This window comes from Typopeltis vanoorti, chromosome 3 (genome assembly GCF_054136105.1).
Source record: "Typopeltis vanoorti isolate ZY-2024b chromosome 3, IOZ_Tvanoo_1.0, whole genome shotgun sequence".
Classification (NCBI taxonomy): Eukaryota; Metazoa; Arthropoda; class Arachnida; order Uropygi; family Thelyphonidae; genus Typopeltis; species Typopeltis vanoorti.
In genome coordinates, this window is record NC_143551.1 from 62165414 (window position 1) to 62186201 (window position 20788).

At 38.8% G+C, this 20788-nt stretch overlaps 1 protein-coding gene across 1 annotated transcript in view; it reads left to right on the top strand.

The window, feature by feature from the left end:
* LOC150108197 (BAI1-associated protein 3-like) overlaps positions 1-20788 on the top strand; it is a 709720-nt gene that overhangs the window by 410833 nt on the left and 278099 nt on the right. The window lies entirely within an intron of this gene.

The following is a 20788-nucleotide window of genomic DNA, read 5'->3' on the forward strand; positions in this document are numbered from 1 at the left end:
AAAACAAACTTTGTGCATCTTCTCATTTACAACACCTCTAATAAGCAAATCCCCATACAATGCAACTCACAGGTCTTTCATACTGATATCATTCACTTTTATCCTTCCATACATATTTCAAATTCTCTTAATTTCACTCTGCTTCCGTTTCATCTCTTGCCTCATCTTAATCAACTCAGCTTTGGAAATCTTGCATCACATTTTTGCTCTCGTTCACTCTCTCTCAGTTTTACTGCCAGCCATCATCACTGCTCACCACCTTACCTTTAATTGCACTCTATTTTTCAACTTCCACTACATTCGCATCACTTTCATCTTTCTTACCATCTATTGTTAAGTTCATCTAATCCATCATTCCATCATTCTTTTTGAGATTAGGATGATGAATAGACCATCTCACAACTTTCCTTGAATTTTCTTTCAAACCAGGTTTTTGTGTGGCATAGGGACTTAGTGCCTTTCCAGTTAATTCTGACATGCTTGGAATGCATGCTTATTATTACATCCTCTATGAAATCAGTAGACTCATCATGAAATGTTCATTCAACTGACAACATATTTATCATATTGAATCTTAAATTCTTTAATAATCTCTGCATTAAAAAGATATTCCAGTATTGTGTTCAATTCACTCACAGTTCTCCATGTAAAAAATTTATTCTAGTACATCCTTCTTACCTGTGGTTCTTTTCCACTCACCTTCTACTATGTTTATAATCACCTTTGTAGTAATCCAATAAAATCCCCTCACTAATTTCTTTATCACATCACCTCTTTTCATCCAAACCACAAAACTCTGCAATCCACATTTCTTCAACTTCTCTCTCTCCATAACCAGCATTCCAGAGTCTTGATATTGTATTAATCACTCGTTTCTGGATCCTCTCTATAATATAAACCAGGTGACCAAATTTGAGCATGACAGTCCAAATGTGGTCTAACCAGTGCTTTATACAATAGTACAACCATCTCCTTATCCCTATATGTCAGTGTACTTCTATCATAGCCACAATATAGTGTGCAGTCTTTGCTACCCACTATATCTGTGCACTTCAAAATGCAACTCCTTGCACTTATTAATATTAAAGCTACAACTCCACTTGTTTGTCCAAGCTAAAAGTCTATTCAAATCTTCCTGAAGTGAATTAACAACAGCAGTCCTCCTTAAAATTCTCCCAAACTTTGCATCATTAGCAAACAGCTGAAGATCCTCAGTCAGTCCAAATGAAATATAATTTACAAACAAGTTAAAAAGCAGAGGCTCATATTCAGAACCCTAGGTCATGCCACTCATTTTACCCTCCTTTTATAAGACTTCATACACAGCTTACCAGAATTGTTCAGAAAGAATCTCCAATCCATCTAACCAATATACTATCTGTTCCCATTCCTCTGCAGCTTGTACATCAACTTATCTTGAGGCAAGCCATCAAATGCTTTTGCAAAGTACAAGAATATTGCTGATTATGATTCTTCATTATCCAACATACTCATTACCTTACATAAAATACAAGTAAATTGTTAAAACAAGACTTAAGACTTTACAAATCCATGCTGATCATCATAAAAAATCCTGTCATTCAACTCAATCTTATATTCTACTCCTACCCAACCTTCATGACTTATTTTTCACGGTATTAACAACACCACAAACACTTTTATCAACAAGGATGTTTTATTAACGCTAATATTTCGCTGATTTTTAACTCAGCATCATCAGAGCACAACACACATGTAAACGCGACAGTGAGTGAGTGAAACAATATAATTGCAAAAGACAAAAAATTTAAAGTCCTATTTTTGGCGCCCTCTAACGAAAAAAAAAAAAAAAGCAGCAGTTATCCAGGAGTTTTTCTTAGGATAACCGTCTCCCAAATTTTTGGCAAATTAATGCAACCATATTTGTTAAGGTTGGGAGAATTCTTCAAAGCCATTGCTGACTCAAAAAATAATCTTTCAGATCTATAACGACTCCTAAATAACGACTAATATACGACTCCTAAATGGACTGTCCTACAGAAGATCTCCGAAGTTGCAGCAAAAAAAGAATTCACAAAAGTTAAAAGCAAGCACCTAAAGAAATTTGAACTACTACAACAGCGGCAACATACGAAGTCCCGACCGCAACTTCGACGAGACCACGTGGTCGTAAACCTATCGTTGGAAACACTCACTGAAGAAGCCAAGAACGCTCTCAGTTTAGGACATAACTTTGCCGTCGCGCCCAAACAAATTCCTAAACTCGAAATTATGATGAAAGTAGAACGGGGTATCCACGATCTTCCGCCAGCAATGGCCAATAACGTGCGACCAGACATAGCAAGTATTATAAACAAAGCTAAGCCTCCAAAAAGTAATATACCACATAAGCAAATAACTGCCCTAAAAAAGTTATACAATAATAAAAATATTATTATTACAAAAGCCGATAAAGGAAATGCAACAGTTATCATGAATAAAGAAGAGTATAACAAAAAAATGCAAGATCTCATATGTGACAGTTCCACGTATCAAATTATACATCGAGACCCTACAATGTCGCAAAAGAAAAAAGTCCGAAAATTACTAAAAAAGTGACATCATGGCCCAAAGAAATCATCAGGAAAATAAAACCAATTCATGTTAAAACACCCCGTATTTATGGATTACCAAAAATCCACAAAACTGATGTTCCCCTACGCCCCATAGTTGATAGCATAGATAGTCCCACATATAAACTGGCCTGGCATTTAGCTAAGTCGCTTGCCCCTCTTACTGGCAACTCCTCTACTTTTGTAAAAAATTCAATCCATTTCAAAACACTGGTTAAAAATCTAATCCTAAAAAATTCAGACATAATGGTTAGTTTCGATGTCACCTCCCTATTTACCAATGTACCACTTATAGACACTCTTGATTTAATCAAGTCTAAATTTCCCCCAGATATTTTTGAATTATTTCAATTTACCATGAATGCAGGTTACTTTACATGGGGGGAGAAATTCTACAAACAGATTAATGGTACTGCTATGGGTTCCCCCCCCCTCTCTCCCCTGTTAGCAAATTTTTACATGGAACACTTTGAAAACAAAGTACTTACCACAGCTACATACAAGCCACTAGTGTGGTTGCGCTATGTAGATGATGTGTTTGCCATCTGGCCCCATGGACAAGACTTTGGATGCTTTTGTCACCTATCTAAACAGCCAACACCCCAAAATTCACTTCACAGTAGAAAAAGAATCAAATAACTGTTTACCATTTTTTGACACATTAGTCACCTGCCTTTCAGATGGATCACTATCTTTTTCTATTTACAGGAAGCCTACACACACAGGACGATACCTACATAAACAATCACATCATCATCCAGTCCAACAGTACGGCATTTTAAAAACACTTACACACAGAGCCAGAGCCATTTGTTCTAGCGATACAGCTCTGACCACTGAACTCCAGTACCTGCGCCATACGTTCTTAGCCAACGGCTACAATCCCTACAAAATAGAAAAAATACTACATAGGCCCATTACTCTGCCCCCCCCCAATACACAAGAATACAACATGACCATTTCTATTCCCTATATCAGAGGTACATCGGAAAAGATAGCCAAAGTATTGTTGAAACATGGCCTTCGCACCACCTTCAAGCCTCATGTCAAGCTGGCAACTCTGATCCGCTCGCCAAAGGATAAACTTCACCCTTTAGCACACCCAGGAGTGTATGAAGTTCCATGTGACTGTGACTTGACCTATTATGGGCAAACAGGAAGATCAGTGAACATCCGCCTGGAAGAACATGAAAGATACATTCGCTACTATTACTATGGCAAGTCGGGACTGGCAGACCACGCTTTGGACACTCCTTCACACAGGATTAGATGGAGGAAAACGAATGTGCTATTTAGGAGTCGTTATAGATCTGAAAGATTATTTTTTGAGTCAGCAATGGCTTTGAAGAATTCTCCCAACCTTAACAAATATGGTTGCATTAATTTGCCAAAAATTTGGGAGACGGTTATCCTAAAAAAAACTCCTGGATAACTGCTGCTTTTTTTTTTTTTTTTTTCGTTAGAGGGCGCCAAAAATAGGACTTTAGATCTTTTGTCTTTTGCAATTATATTGTTTCACTCACTCACTGTCGCGTTTACATGTGTGTTGTGCTCTGATGATGCTGAGTTAAAAATCAGCGAAATATTAGCGTTAATAAAACATCCTTGTTGATAAAAGTGTTTGTGGTGTTGTTAATACCGTGAAAAATAAGTCATGAATAACCATCAACGCCTAAGCTTATCTGTTAGATTAATGATCCTACCCAACCTATCTAATACCTTGACTACAACTGCAAATATACAGATTCAGATTCACCTATAAATGAAAATTTCTGTTCTAGAAAAATGCTTGTGGAATGGTACTATTTTACCTTCATTCCACTCTTTAGGAATCTTATCCATTACATGACTTTCATTAATTAACTAGGTTAAAGGCATAGCTAACTGTTTTGCACATTCCTTAAATATGCATGGTGATGTGACATCCATTCCCACATTCATATTAATATCTCAACCAATCAACACCTGATACATCACTGATTCCAATTCTCCTAATACTTGCCTCCCTTCTACATATTACACAACATTATTTACACCAACATGATATATGCTGATGAAATGCTCATTTAATAATTCCACTATATCCTTTTCAATTGTCCCTCTGCTACCATGATTATCCACCATTGTCAACCTGCCATAATTATTCTTCCTCTTGCTTGCCATATAATAGAAGAATTATTCTTGGCTTGACTAACCTTCTCTCACAATGCACCTGTTCTTTTTATGCTTTATACTCCTTGCCTCCTAACTGCATTTTATACTTCTTAATAGATCTGATCGCCACTAGCTGTCATGTACCTTCTCCATTACATTTTCTTTTCCAACACAGCTTACTTGATTTCACTGTTCATCCATTTCACTTCTACTCTATTTACTCGCTTAACTCGAGTAAATAGAGTAGAACTTATGTGTAATTATAATGCAGGTGATTATAATAGTCTTAGACGTCAACTTCGGGAAGTTTCATAGAGGGAGGAATTGGAAGGCCGGGATATCGTTAGTGCGTGGAAAATTGTGAAAGAATATTTCTTAGCAGCAATGGTAAGTTGTATACCACGAGTGAAGAAGAGGATACAATTTGGAGTAAAGTGGATGACAAACAATATTAAACAGGAATTGCATGTGAAAAAGAGGCTATGGAAGAGATATAAGGAGACAGGTGATGAGAGGATGCGTGAAGAATATAAGACACAGGCCAGAAGAGTGACTAGTGTGGTAAGGAAAGCGAAACTGGAATATGAGAGGAGATTGGCCCTAAGATTCAAAGAAAATCCTAGGGAATTTTTTAGCTATGTGGCCAGTAGGAGGAGAAATGGCTGTGGAAGAATGATATTGTGGGATAAAAATGGGAATAGAGTCACTGATGCAGAGGACATAGTGGAATTGTTCAATAACCACTTTATTGGAGTATTTCATCCTGGAGGAGTCAGTTTTAATGCTAGAGGGATAGGGCAGGTTCAAGGTTTAGAGGTACAGGAGAAGAGTGTGTTTCAGATACTGAGAACTCTGGATGTCAATAAAGCTTTTGGACTGGATGATATTTCACCACGAGTTTTGAGAGAATGTGCTTGGGAACTGACAGTGCCTTTAACCTGGCTTTTCAATGAAAGTCTGGCTTTGGCAAAGGTGCCCAGGGAATGGAAGGAAGGTAAGATAGTGCCATTGCATAAGGGTGGTAACAGACTGGAAGTGTCTAATTATAGACCAGTCTGTGTGTCATCAGTAGTTAAGATCTTGGAGAAAGTAGTGAGGGACCATATACAGCACTGGGCAGATGAGGGTAATGTTATCTGTGAGAGTCAACATGGATTTGTGAACGGGTGCTCTTGTTTTAGCAATATGCTATCCTTTTATAATAAAGTTACAAGAACATTAGATGGGGGAAAGGCATATACTTCAATTTTTTTTAGACTTAGCAAAGGCATTTGACAGGGTGCCACATGATAAGCTGATATTTAAGTTGCAATACATGGGTCTGGATGTCAGATTGGTCAACTGGATTCAGAATTGGCTGTCTGATAGGTATCAGAGAGTTGTGTATGGTGGAGCAGTTTCAAGGGTACAGAAGGTTACAAGTGGGGTCCCACAGGGCTCAGTACTAGGACCTTATTGTTTAACCTTTATATCAATGACATTGCCAGTGGATTGCAAGGGGATATTCAGTTGTTTGCAGATGATGCGAAGCTGGGAAGGATTATTAGTAATAGTGCAGATGTGGTAGCCCTGCAAGAGGATTTGAATAAGCTAAATAGATGGGCAAATGAATGGGGATATCAGTTTAATGCAACAAAATGTAAGGTCTTGAGGTTTCGGAAACATCGATGGGATGCTGCATTCTCTATGGGAGGAGTTATACTGGAGGAAGTAGGGGAGACAAGAGATCTGGGGTTGATGATTGATAGAAAACCTGAAATTTAGGGGACATGTTGCAAAGGTGGTGAAGGTAACACTGAGGATTGCTGCAATTATGAGAAGGACACTGACCTGCAGAGTTAAAAGGGTTATCATTCCGTTGTATAAGCCTCTGATCAGACCACACTTAGACTATTGTTCTCAGATTTGGTCCCCAGGATTTGGAGGGGATAAATTAACTGTGGAAAAGATACAAAGACGGATGACAAAGATGGTCTCAGGACTGTATGAGGATAGTTATGAGAATTGGCTGAGGGAATGTGGACTGCAGAGTTTGGCGGATAGAAGAAGGAGAGGTGATATGATTGAGGCTTTTAAACTGTCGAGAGGTGGTTACAGGGTCGACACTGGGGAGTTCTTTCACTTGGTTGAACAGCGGGAAGGAGTGATGACAAGAGGCCATCCCTGGAAGTTACGAAAGGAAACTGTGAGCAAGAGGGTGAGGAGTGGTTTCTTTGCATGGAGGGTGGTTTAGCCGTGGAATGCATTACCTGATAGAGTGGTGAGGGCGAGAATGGTCAGTGAGTTTAAGGAGTGGTATGATAGACTTTGTGTTTCTTAGGGGGGAACCTCTCCTCGATGAGTCTTGACAGACTTTATGTTCTTAGGAAGGACCTCCCACGATGAGTCTTTTGACTCCATGGAGGTCTGAATAATAATAATAATAATAATAACTCTTGGTATTCAGTTATCCATTGCTTGTGTCAGATACTAACCTTATGAATTCCCTTCACTGTCAACATCTTTTCTGCACAGCTCATCTACCCAACATGTTGATGCTAGTTGACTATAGAGCTTCCCGTAGTCATTCATCTTATAATTCCATGTATATCCTTTTTTATTTGGGTAACCTTTTCTTGTTCAGCACTTTAAAACCTTTAGTTATATCTGTCACATGCTGATTAAGATATTTATCCCTCATATAAATTTCAAATAATTCTCTCTCTCCCCCCCTCCTTGTTCCCATATGCTATCTTCTGCTTCCAATCTATATTCCTATAATTAATGTCTCCCATTAGAATATTTTTTTGCATGCCAAACCAATTTGCTTATACATTTCACAATCAGTATTCTCTATTCCCTGGCCTGTAACAACATTCTATCAGATATATTAGTCTGTTAATTTTAACTTCACACAAAAGAGATTCGAAATTTTCAAATGTACTATTGTTTTTAACATCCACTCTTTGTGGACACAATTCTTCTGCAATCATTAAAATTACTCTCCTTCCTCTTTTTACCTTTGCATTCTTTCAGAAAATCATATATTCTTCCATTTCTATTCCCAACAATACATTATCCTCAGACAACCAAGTTCACTTACACACTGATTTTCTTTGGGCATAGTGACTCTATTGGTGCAATGAACTCAGCTCCCTTATTTTGAATGCTCCTTGCATTTGTATACAAACATTATAATTTCCCCATCTTTTGTACTGTGGGTTTTGTACTGTGGGAGGGTTAAGGATTTTTTTTTTTTTTTTATTCTTATCAATCTCTTCATTAAGAGATTGATGAAAATTGTGAAGAGATTGATGAAAAAATGTAAAAGATTTGTGGACTGCTAGGGTGAATGAAAAGAAGGAGAGTATCAATATATGTGAAAAAATGTAATGATAGGTTAGTTCATTTTGAATGTAGCACGTGTCACTGGTAGTAAACAAACATTGGATGAAAGTGCTAGTAATGATAACAAACAGAACAGAGTGTAAGAGCTTAAACAAGAGTTAGTGAAAATGAAAAGTGAAATGAAGCACCTGAAAGATGAGATTAAACATCTAAAGATAAGGTTGGCTGATGTGAGTGAGGAGAAAGTTAATATTATGAAGAAATAGTAAATGGATAATCGTATAACGGTGTATGGGGACTATATTAGAGGTATGATCAATAATAAAATACAAAAGACATGCACAGAAAATTGAAACAAATTAATGCTTTGCAGTGAAGGCAAGAATAGGCATCAGAATTAGTGGTACACAAATGACTTAGAGGTTGAAAAAAAAAAAGGAATATTGATAAAGACTTCAGGAAGTTGCTGAAGGAAGTAAAGGACAATAGTGACTGGCAAAGTTGTTGGTGTATTGCCCAGAGATATGATAATAGTGAGTTGAGAAGAAGAGCATGATGAAAAACCTTACCCCAGTCCTGAAGATACTTTCAGGCGCAAACTTTGTTTGCTCACACTTGGATAAAGGATTAAACTAAATTTATTATACTCTAACCAAGTGGAAAATAAACTTTCAACATCTTTCTCTAAATCCAGAGTAATTTATTAAAAAAGGGTGGCACACCAATTGGCAATTCCTATAGGTGGAGATGACCTGCAAATGCTTCGGCCTGATATCTCGACTTGGGCCTGGCTCCCACTGAAGAGACCTCAATAAAGGTCGAAACCGGTCTGGGTAGTGGCCCTTCCCTTAATGCATAACAATAGACATATCCGCAAGGAGATGTGTTTTGCATTATAGGAGATACTAGGATAGGAGTGTTGGTAGCTTGCTCCACCTTTGCAACGAGTTGCCCTGGTGTGTACCAACCTAACCCAGTCCTGAAGATACTTTCAGGTGCAAACTTTGTTTGCTCACACTTGGATAAAGGATTAAACTAAATTTATTATACTCTAACCAAGTGGAAAATAAACTTTCAACATCTTTCTCTAAATCCAGAGTAATTTATTAAAAAAGGGTGGCACACCAATTGGCAATTCCTATAGGTGGAGATGACCTGCAAATGCTTCGGCCTGATATCTCGACTTGGGCCTGGCTCCCACTGAAGAGACCTCAATAAAGGTCGAAACCGGTCTGGGTAGTGGCCCTTCCCTTAATGCATAACAATAGACATATCCGCAAGGAGATGTGTTTTGCATTATAGGAGATACTAGGATAGGAGTGTTGGTAGCTTGCTCCACCTTTGCAACGAGTTGCCCTGGTGTGTACCACCTTAACCCAGTCCTGAAGATACTTTCAGGTGCAAACTTTGTTTGCTCACACTTGGATAAAGGATTAAACTAAATTTATTATACTCTAACCAAGTGGAAAATAAACTTTCAACATCTTTCTCTAAATCCAGAGTAATTTATTAAAAAAGGGTGGCACACCAATTGGCAATTCCTATAGGTGGAGATGACCTGCAAATGCTTCGGCCTGATATCTCGACTTGGGCCTGGCTCCCACTGAAGAGACCTCAATAAAGGTCGAAACCGGTCTGGGTAGTGGCCCTTCCCTTAATGCATAACAATAGACATATCCGCAAGGAGATGTGTTTTGCATTATAGGAGATACTAGGATAGGAGTGTTGGTAGCTTGCTCCACCTTTGCAACGAGTTGCCCTGGTGTGTACCACCTTAACCCAGTCCTGAAGATACTTTCAGGTGCAAACTTTGTTTGCTCACACTTGGATAAAGGATTAAACTAAATTTATTATACTCTAACCAAGTGGAAAATAAACTTTCAACATCTTTCTCTAAATCCAGAGTAATTTATTAAAAAAGGGTGGCACACCAATTGGCAATTCCTATAGGTGGAGATGACCTGCAAATGCTTCGGCCTGATATCTCGACTTGGGCCTGGCTCCCACTGAAGAGACCTCAATAAAGGTCGAAACCGGTCTGGGTAGTGGCCCTTCCCTTAATGCATAACAATAGACATATCCGCAAGGAGATGTGTTTTGCATTATAGGAGATACTAGGATAGGAGTGTTGGTAGCTTGCTCCACCTTTGCAACGAGTTGCCCTGGTGTGTACCACCTTAACCCAGTCCTGAAGATACTTTCAGGTGCAAACTTTGTTTGCTCACACTTGGATAAAGGATTAAACTAAATTTATTATACTCTAACCAAGTGGAAAATAAACTTTCAACATCTTTCTCTAAATCCAGAGTAATTTATTAAAAAAGGGTGGCACACCAATTGGCAATTCCTATAGGTGGAGATGACCTGCAAATGCTTCGGCCTGATATCTCGACTTGGGCCTGGCTCCCACTGAAGAGACCTCAATAAAGGTCGAAACCGGTCTGGGTAGTGGCCCTTCCCTTAATGCATAACAATAGACATATCCGCAAGGAGATGTGTTTTGCATTATAGGAGATACTAGGATAGGAGTGTTGGTAGCTTGCTCCACCTTTGCAACGAGTTGCCCTGGTGTGTACCACCTTAACCCAGTCCTGAAGATACTTTCAGGTGCAAACTTTGTTTGCTCACACTTGGATAAAGGATTAAACTAAATTTATTATACTCTAACCAAGTGGAAAATAAACTTTCAACATCTTTCTCTAAATCCAGAGTAATTTATTAAAAAAGGGTGGCACACCAATTGGCAATTCCTATAGGTGGAGATGACCTGCAAATGCTTCGGCCTGATATCTCGACTTGGGCTCTCGACTTGAGAGAATATCATCAGAGAGCAAGGGAAGAGGAAGGAGAGAGAGAGAGATGGGGGAAGAGTGGAAGTTGCAGAAAGTCAAGAGAGAGAGATTGGAAGCTGTAAGAGTTGGGGATGCCAGTTAGCGAAGGATAATGAATCTGTTTGGAGCATCATGTATGGACATTTGACCATGGCACTCCATCATGTATGGAGTGCCATGTGTGGGGGTGCGGATGAGGACTGCAATAGAACTGAGATTGATATTTTTTTTTAACAGTTGCAGGTTGTAGTTTGAGAATACTTCTTGAGGAAGGCTGTTCCAAAGGACAGAGGTGGACAGATTAAAAGTGGATGAATAGAATCAAGTTTGTTGTTTGCAATTACACAGTAAAAGAGTGCTGGGCAGCTGCAGCTCTTGTATTAACGGGTGCAACAGAAAGTGGAGGAATGAATTGTCAATTCACTGGAGCAAGACCATGGAAATACCTGTAGAACAGACACAGTGCTGAAGCACTGTGCCAATGAGATAGAGTAGTTTGCAGTGAGTCTCTAAGCGAGGGATCATCTATGAGCCTAATTGTATGCCTCTTGATCACGTTGAGGATGTTTTAGGTGACTACCCCAAATGTGTGAGCAGTATTCTAAACATGGATGGATTTCGGATTTGTATATAGTGAAGAGTTGGTTGTGTGTAATATAGACTCTTCAATGAAAAAGAATGCCAGGTTTCTTGGATGCTGAGGAGGCTATTGATGTAATGTGTTTATGCCAGAAAAGACTGGAGATAAACATTTCCAAGCAAAGAGAGCTGATCTTGTCTGTTGATATGTATGTTACCGAGGATAAGGATAAGTGAGCTGGGATCTCTTTGCACAAGAAAAGGCAAGACTGTGTTTTGGTGGCATTGAACATACATGGTTGTCCTCATCCCATTGGAGGATAGTATGTAGATCAATGTTTAAGGCACTTGTAGCCTGGGATGTCAGAGTACTGCAAGGTTTGTCAGATGAGTAGGATGAGTGGAGAGTACTATCATCTGCTAAGCTGTGGGTGGGATTAGTGGTTATTGTGAATAGGTCATTTACATACAAGAGAAGGAGAGTAGGGGATAGGACAGAGCCTTGAGGCACTCCAACTTTGACGGTGAAACTCGAAGAGAGGGTGCCATGTACCATAACTTGCAGAGAACGACCAGAAAGAAAGCTGACTACACATTTACAGAGGGTAGCAGGGACACTGAAAAATGGCAATTTGTTTAGTAGGCCTCGATGACAAACATGGTCAAAAGCTTATAGAAATGTCAAAGGTGACAGCACAAGTTTCTCTGAACCTTTCCATGGTACATATCCAGCAGTGGGTGATGTACGCTACAAGGTCAGCTGTGAATCTTGAATAGCAGAATCCATACTGGTGGTCACCAGTTAATGCATGGGTCTCTAAGTTGAGGAGGAGTTAGCTATTGATGACTTCTTCCATTATTTCGGAGATGAAAGAGGTGATGGCAGTTGGTTGATAGTTTGATGGTAGACTTCTATCACCCTTTTTTTTTTTTTAATAGGATGGATATGAGATTTCCTGGAGTACAGTTTCACCAATACGGTATACAGCTTATAATCTTTTCACCCCACTACTCACTGACATCCATTCTCCTTTGGCCAGTCTGCCAATCTATCCAAATCATCCTGCAAAATTTTGACATCACCTGTATTAACTATTGCTCTACCCAACTTTGCATCATTGGCAAATAACTGAATAGTTCCTCTCAGATCATTTCCTATATTGTTAATGAACAAATGAAACAGTAGTGGTCCAAGAACAGAACCCTGTGGCATGCCACTAATCACAGGTCTTCTTTTGGACTCTACTCATGTATAAACTACTCTTTGATATCTCTCCATCAACCATCCTCCTATCCATCTCACCAACCCTATATCCATCCCCATGTGCTGCAGTTTACCGATTAGAATTCCACGTGGTATCCTGTCAAAGGCTTTTTCAAAGTCCAGCAATATCACTGTAAACCCATTACCTTTATCTAATTCAGCTGTCATTATAAAACATGAGGAAGTTACTGAGGTATGACCTACCCTTCACAAAATCATGTTGTTCCCCCATTCAGTATCCCATTCTCATCTACCCATTCTTGTCTTTTGCTCTTGATCAACTTTCCAATACTTTGACAACAGCTCATGATATGCTGATCAGTCAGTAATTTGCTACATCAGTCTTGGAGTCCCCTTTATGCAATGAAACTATTTTCCCCTCTTTCCACCTCTTTGGGACTAACCCAAAGCTGAGACTTAGATTAAACAACATGGTCAAGGGCTCTGACAATTTCCTCACCGCTTCATGTAAAACCCGAGCTGGTATACCATCCAATCCCACAGCTGTATTCATATTAAGGTTCTCTAATATGCTATTCTCCTGCATTTCATTTACCTCAGTTCCCATATAAGCCTTTGGCTCTCTCGTTCCTGCATATGGGGAGCAGTATCAGGGAGTAGGAAGATTATAAGTGGAACTCCACAGTGTTCAGTACTGCTACCATTGCTGTTCTATCTTTATGTCAATGATATTGTCATAGTACTACAGGGATATTCAATTGTTTGTTAATATTGTGAAGCGTGGGAGGATTACTAGTATAACACTGAGGTTTTGGCTCTTCAAGAGGAATTGAATAGACTGGCAAGGTGGTCAAACAAATGGGGATGTCAGTTTAATACAGCTGCAAATGTAAGGTTTTAAAATTCATACTCACTTGGTCGAGTTATACTGGAAGAAGAAGAAGTAGAGAAACCAAGGGATCTTGAGTGATTATGCATAGAGATTATGGATATGAGGCCATATTGCAAAGGTTGTGAAAACATCTGAGAGAATTGCTGCAGTGTTGAGGAGGAAATTAACCACAAGATATAAAAGTGTGGTGGACCCATTGTATAAAGCTTTAATCACAGCACATCTGGATTTCTGTGCTCAGATCTGGTCACAAGGATTTGAAGAGGATGAAGTTGACTTGAAGAAGGTGCAGAGACAGATAACAAAAATGATATTAGGACTGTACAGTGTTGATTATGAAGGGCACACTGAGGGCATTTGGTCAGTGCAGAGTTTGACGAATAGAAGACATGGGGGGGGGGTAATGTGATCAAGACATTTAAGCTATTGAATGTTTATTAGTATGACACTGAGGTCAGTTTTCATATGGTAGAATGAGGGAGGAGGACAAGGGGTATTCCCTGGATTTGCAAAAGGGAGTTGTGAGAAAAAAGGTAAGAAGTCAGTTTTTTTCGTGGAGAGTTCTAGGAGCATGGAATCCATTGCATGAGAGGATGGTGAATGTGCAGACAGTGGATGAGTTTAAGAAGTGGTATGATGAACTTTGTGTTGACCTCCCATGATGAGTTTTGAGACTCTACGGAGGTCAGGAAAATAATAATTCCATATGTCTTTTATTCTTAAAATTTTCTTTTGTCCACACACACACACACACACACACACACACTACCTGAAATTGATTCACATGTAGTCATGACTCCTTTTATCAGTTCACTTTTATCATACTAAGACAAAAGAATTTCAGTCTTCTGTTCCTGCACTCTTCTTTTGCACTTCTTCCAGTGTTTCATATCATTCTTTATTCTGTATTTGTCATATTTCAAACATTTGTACCAGCCTAAACTCTCACCTCTTTCATTTTCCCTGTTTGCTATCTAACTGCATCACTAATCTCTTTAATTTATGCTCTAGGAAAACACAATTTCATCATTCCTCTGATCATGGTCATCAGATAGTACTGTCTCCTTATGCTCTCTCTTTTCACATACACACACGCGCGCGCACACACGCACACACACACACACACACACACACACATGCATGCACGCACGCACTTACTTACTTACTTACTACTTACTTCTCTTTTCTTTCTCTTCTGACCCATTCACCAATGCTCCTTCAGTTGTTTAGACACTCAGATCCATTCAAGACTTGCTGTTTTCATGTCCTCCTTGTCTTCATTAATGTGTTTCATAGCTAATCATTTATTGAAAACCTCCAAGATACATCCTAGCTCTATCAGGAAAATTACTGTGCAATCTTCCATCAGACAAATCCTGAAAACAGGCCCAAGGTTCATGAACTCGTACACCCATTATCTTGGGAAGAGTACAAGTAGCCTTAAAACTCACCAAGAATGGCAAGGCTGCAGGAGTGGATGGTATCCTCCCTGAGTTTCTAAAACATCTCAGTCAACAAGACCAAACATGGCTAGCCACCCTTTTCTCAGAAATTATAGTGACTGGAAAATTAAAGTGAACAAAATAATTGCCGTGCCCAAACAAGGGAAAGATCCAAATGATGTGAAAAATCTATGACCTATCTCCTTGCTTTGCTCCCCCTTTAAACTCTTTGAAAGACGTCTCATTAAAAGAATTTCACCACTCATCGAAAGAGCACTCCAAATTGAACAAACTGGCTACAGGCCAGGAAGAAGTTGCTGTGATGAGGTCCTGGCCCTGACAACACAGACTGAAGCAGGCTTCCAGAAGAAACTTAAATCTGGAGGCACTTTCATTGACCTAGCATCAGCTTATGACCGTGTGGATCAGGGAGCCTCCTCCTAAAGCTAGGAAACATCATAAGGTGCAAAAAAACTTTCCAGCTTTTTGAATCCATTCTCTCTCTTATTGAAAAAAGATTTTTCAATAATCTTTTCTTATTAAAGATTATTGAAAATTTTCTTATTAAAATATGGACCTGAATCTTTCTTATTAAAGAAAGATTCAGGTCCATATTGGCAGAAAAAACAACAGGCCCAGACTCCTTCACAACGTTCTCCCACAGGGCTCTGTGTTATCCCCTTTACTTTTTAACATCTACGTGTACGCTGATGACCTAGCAATCTTACATCAATCTACCTCCTTTGCCAACCTGGAGTCAACCTTGAACACAGACCTGAACATCCCAGAAGAGCACTTCAAGCAGTGGCACTTGAGGCCAAATCCAACAAAAACTGTGTCCACAGTATTTCACCTGAACATTGCAGAGGTGAATCGACACCTCAACCTTTCTTTCTGTGGAAAATGGTAGAACACGAGCCTCACCAGAAATACCTTGGAGTGAGCCTGGACAGAAGCCTAACCTATAAAAGGCACATCACCAACCTGTCCAACAAAATTAAAATGAGAAACAATATCATTTCAAGGCTTGCTGGAACAACCTGAAGTTGTGGTGCAGAAGTCCTAAGGTCATCTGCACTAGCCTTCGCATTCTCTGCAGCAGAATATTGTGCCCGCTGTCTGGGAAGAAGTACACACTAACATTATAGACACCCAGCTAAACTCTACCATGTGCACAATTAGTGGGACAGTGAGAAGCACCCCCCCCCCCCCGTCCTGGCTGCCTGTCCTATCTAACATTGCTCAACCAAACATACAGAGAAGACAAGCCTCAATTAAAGAATTTAATAAAGCAATGAGCAACCCACTCCTCCCCCCCTGCACCAGACTCTCATAAATCCACCTAGTCTTTGCCTAAAATCTAGGAAGCCTTTCTGTTCCATGGACAAACTCTCTTCAGCTGCCCTGCCATCAACACCTGACATGTGGAGAGAATACTGGTTCAACAATCTCCCAACAAATGACTTCCTGGTAGAAGATCCCTGTGCTCTGCAGCCTGTAGGAAGATTTGGTCATCAATCAACAAAATCAGAACTAACCAGGGCAGATGTGGCTACCTACTACATAAATGGGGACTGTTAGACCACCCTTACTGTGATTGTTCTAACGTGGCTCAGACGATTACTCATATTGTGAACGACTGCCCAAGGTGCCAATTTCATGGTAGTGGCCTACAGGACATCCACAAGGTGACAGATGAGGCCTTGGATTGGCTTTCCAGACTGGACATTGACCTGTAGCTGTTCTGTATTGCTTTTGCCATAAGAATAAATAAATAAATAAATGCTATATTTTTTCTGGCTTTCATCATTCATATTTTGTTCATCTTCACTCACTTTTCAGTGGCATATTCTATCTATGTTCTGTTTCAAACTCACATTTTCATGCTTTTGTCACTAAAATTCACCACACTGTTATCTTTGCTTTTGACATGACTTACACTTCTTGCACTCATTGGAAACATTGATGCACACTCACTGTTCTTACTTTCCTCCACAAACTGCTTACCCCTACAAATTAATATTGCATAAATGCTGCATCTTGTAGAGTTGCTCATGAGCACTATCCTCCATCCAATCCATTGAAGCCTCCCCTACCCATAATTATCATTTGCTCTTGACTCATTGAGCTAATTTGCTGATGTGTACTATCCATATCTTCCTTTACATCTTAGCTCTGTGACAGCAACTAACCTTATCTTTTGTCCTGTTGCCCTCTGTCTTACCCTAGATAGTAGCCATAGATACACTTTTTCCAATATGACTCTTCTTTTTTCCTATTAAACTTCTGCACTTATTGGTCACACCTATTCTACTATCATCAGCGGTACTTATTCCAACATCCTGTTTTCTCTGCCCTCCCCAAAAAAACAATTTCTGTTCTGTTCTATCCTCATAGCTATATGCTGCTCTGTCAACCAGATCTCACAAATTCTAAAGCTAGGTGATAAGAGCAAGTGAATTGTAATATCCTTTTTGAGGATATTGCAATTCACATACCTTTTTTTTGAATATGACTCCCACCCACAAAAGGTTGTAAATCTATAGTATTACCTTGATTGGACTGAGAATTTTTTTTGATTTTTATTAATTTTCTAAAATATGTTTTTTTTTGGGGAGGGGATTTATTTATTATTTTTACCAAATCCGGAAACTTTATTATTATTATTATTATTACCCCAAGACCTCATGGAGTCAAAGACTCATCTGGGAAGTCAAAGACTCATCTTTACTCTAGAGATCAAACATAAAACTTTTCAAGCCACTTCAGGCTTTCCAATAAGTGGGTCACTAGTCTCATACCAAATAATAAAATTCATCTATCACCTAAAGACAATCATAAACATCCATGCCCATGCAGGATTCGAACCTGCAGCCTGTTGGTTAGAGCATTGATATGCTGACCACTTGGCCAACCAGGTTAGCAGTGAGCTATTGATTTCAGCCCTAAAGAACTGCATTCAGTACAGAGAGTCTCTGTAGCTCAGTTGGTATGGGCAACGTCTTGTTTTTTGAAAGAACTAGGCTTGAATTCTATCTATGATATGAAGAACCTGAGTTAGCCAGTCTCATACTATGGTAGGAGGATTTCTTCCTCTCTGTAACATGGAGTTTTCACTCTTAAAACTGTCAAACCAGCCAGAGATAATATACGCAGTAAACAAACATAACACACTGGCTTTGTAAACCTTTTCTCTTTCACCCATAATTTTAAACAACCTAACCTAATATTCAGCATTCTTTAATCATTCCTATTTTTTACTGGCTGAAAGGTATGTGTGCTCATTTGATTCCACCCTAGCAGTTATAATTTCCCACATCCATTCTCTCACCAATCTTTAACACATTCTTCTGACCCCTATCTCCAAATCTATTCAAGTGTATCATTCATAATCACTTAATGATTATGTATTGATGGTGTCCTAAATGTTTGATCACACAGGCCAGAAAAATTTGACAGCTTTCTAACATTACTTAACCTAGTGTCACCAAAAATTGAAGTTTACCTTTCCACTAGAATAACCAGTATTTCTTTTTTGGGGAGGTATTATGTTTACCTAAAACAGCAGAATCACCCTCATTGAATATTCAGAGGTTGTTTACTCACATGAGACATTGTTTCCACACTTCCTTCTCATCACTATCATCCTCAAGAATTAGAGATCATATGCATTCTCAAGCATTTCATATTGTGCTTAGCAGAAGATTTTGGAAAAGAAGAAAGAATTGATCTTTTATGCAAATTGTTCATCCAAAACTACTACTCCCCCCCCCCCCCCAAAGGAAAAAAATGCACAGAGAAAACTCTGCATTTCAATCTCAGAGGTTTCTTTTTCAACACAAGTTACAAAGATTGAGTAGTTTTACCACGGTAAGCTGATATCTCAAGGTGCAACACTTCAATATTTCAAGACTAACATATCAAAGTTACCTGTATTCTACCTAAAGACCAGCATGTAAGTGATTGTGCCCAAACTTAACTGGGCACAACTGGAAAGTGTCTGGAGACAGTTATCCTTTTCAAAAATACCCAAGTATTATTATTATTATTAGTAGTAGTATTATACAGGTATCTATGTAATCAGATGACACATTGCAGAGTGGTCCATTATTCACACATTAGTCATTCACATAATACCTACCATACCTCTGTGTGCAATAGTCCAGATGTGACCTTATTTAAGCCTAATATAGGTAAACAATGACTTCTTTATCCCCATTTGTTTGTGTGTTCTTCAGCAACTCCATTATCTGATGTTGTTATGGCTTCCTTTGCAATATACTCTCTAAACTGCAACTCACTACCCCCCCCCCACCATGACCCTGGCACCATCAGTTTCCTGCAATTCATTTCCATCAGTATAGTACAGATTGAGATCTCTTCTTCCCAAAGTGTATCACCTTATGCTTGGCCACATTAAGGTGGGCAGCCTTTGCCTGTACTGCTAGTCTATATAAGTCACCCTGCAAGATCTCTACATCACCTTCATTTACTGTCACTCTTTCCAGTTTATCATTATCAACAGACAACTGAATATTTCCTGTCAAATCATTTCCTATATCATTGATATACAAATTAAACAACAGAGGATAAGTACTGAGCCCTGTCGTATACCATTAGTCAGGTACCTTCTCCTGGACTCATCTCCTCCAAAACCACTCTTTGATAGCAGTCTATTAGCTATCATCTAATTCAAATCATCAGATTCATATCCATTCCCATTTTCTCAATTTATGCAACAGAGTTCTATATGGGATCCAGTCAAATGCCTTTGCACAAACTCCAGCAATAGTAAAATAATTTGTTTTTATTATTGTGCAAAATAAAGAGGTTTTAAATGTATCAATAAAGAGTTTTTAAATGTATTAATAAAGAGTTTTACAGTTTTAAATATAAAAATTTATGTTAAAAATGATAAAGCTACTTTTAATTCTTAAATTTCTAAAACTCCTTTCAATTATTAAAAACTGCTTCTAATCCTTAGTGATGTTTTACAACTACAAAATTGTAAAACATCTCAAAGTATTCAAAGCCCTAACTTTACTAGTATCGTAAAGAAGGTTACAAGTGGGGTTCCACAGGGCTCAGTACTGGGACCTGTATTGTTCAATCTTTATATCAATGATATTATCAATGGATTGCAAGGGGACATTTAGTTGTTTGCAGATGATGTGAAGTTGGGAAGGGTTATTAATAATAGTGCAGATGTGGCAGCCCTGCAAGAGGATTTGAATAAACTAGACAGATGGGCAAATTAATGGGGTAGTCGGTTATGCAGCAAAATGTAAAGTCTTGAGGTTTGGGGAGTTCTTTTGCTTGGTGGAACAGCAGGAAGGAGTGATGACAAGGGGGCCATCCCTGGAAGTTACGAAAGGAGGCTGTGTGCAAGAGAGTGAGGAGTAGTTTCTCTGCATGGAGGGTGGTTGAACCTTGGAATGCATTGCCTGAGAGAGTGGATGGAGTGGGGACGTTAATGGGTTCAAGGAGTGGTATGATAGACTTTGTATTTCCTAAAAATGACCTCCCACATCAGTTTTTGATTGGATATTATAAAATATTGGATATTTTGATTGGATGATAATAATAATAATAATAATTCATTGACTTAAGTTCCTATCTGAATGTTGATTATATATATTTGTAGAAATGGTTGACTTTCAAAGATTGTCATTAAAATTTCAATTAGCATATGTTTCATGTTGTTTAGCTGATGTTTCTATAGTTGCTGCAATAGGATTTTTAGAAAC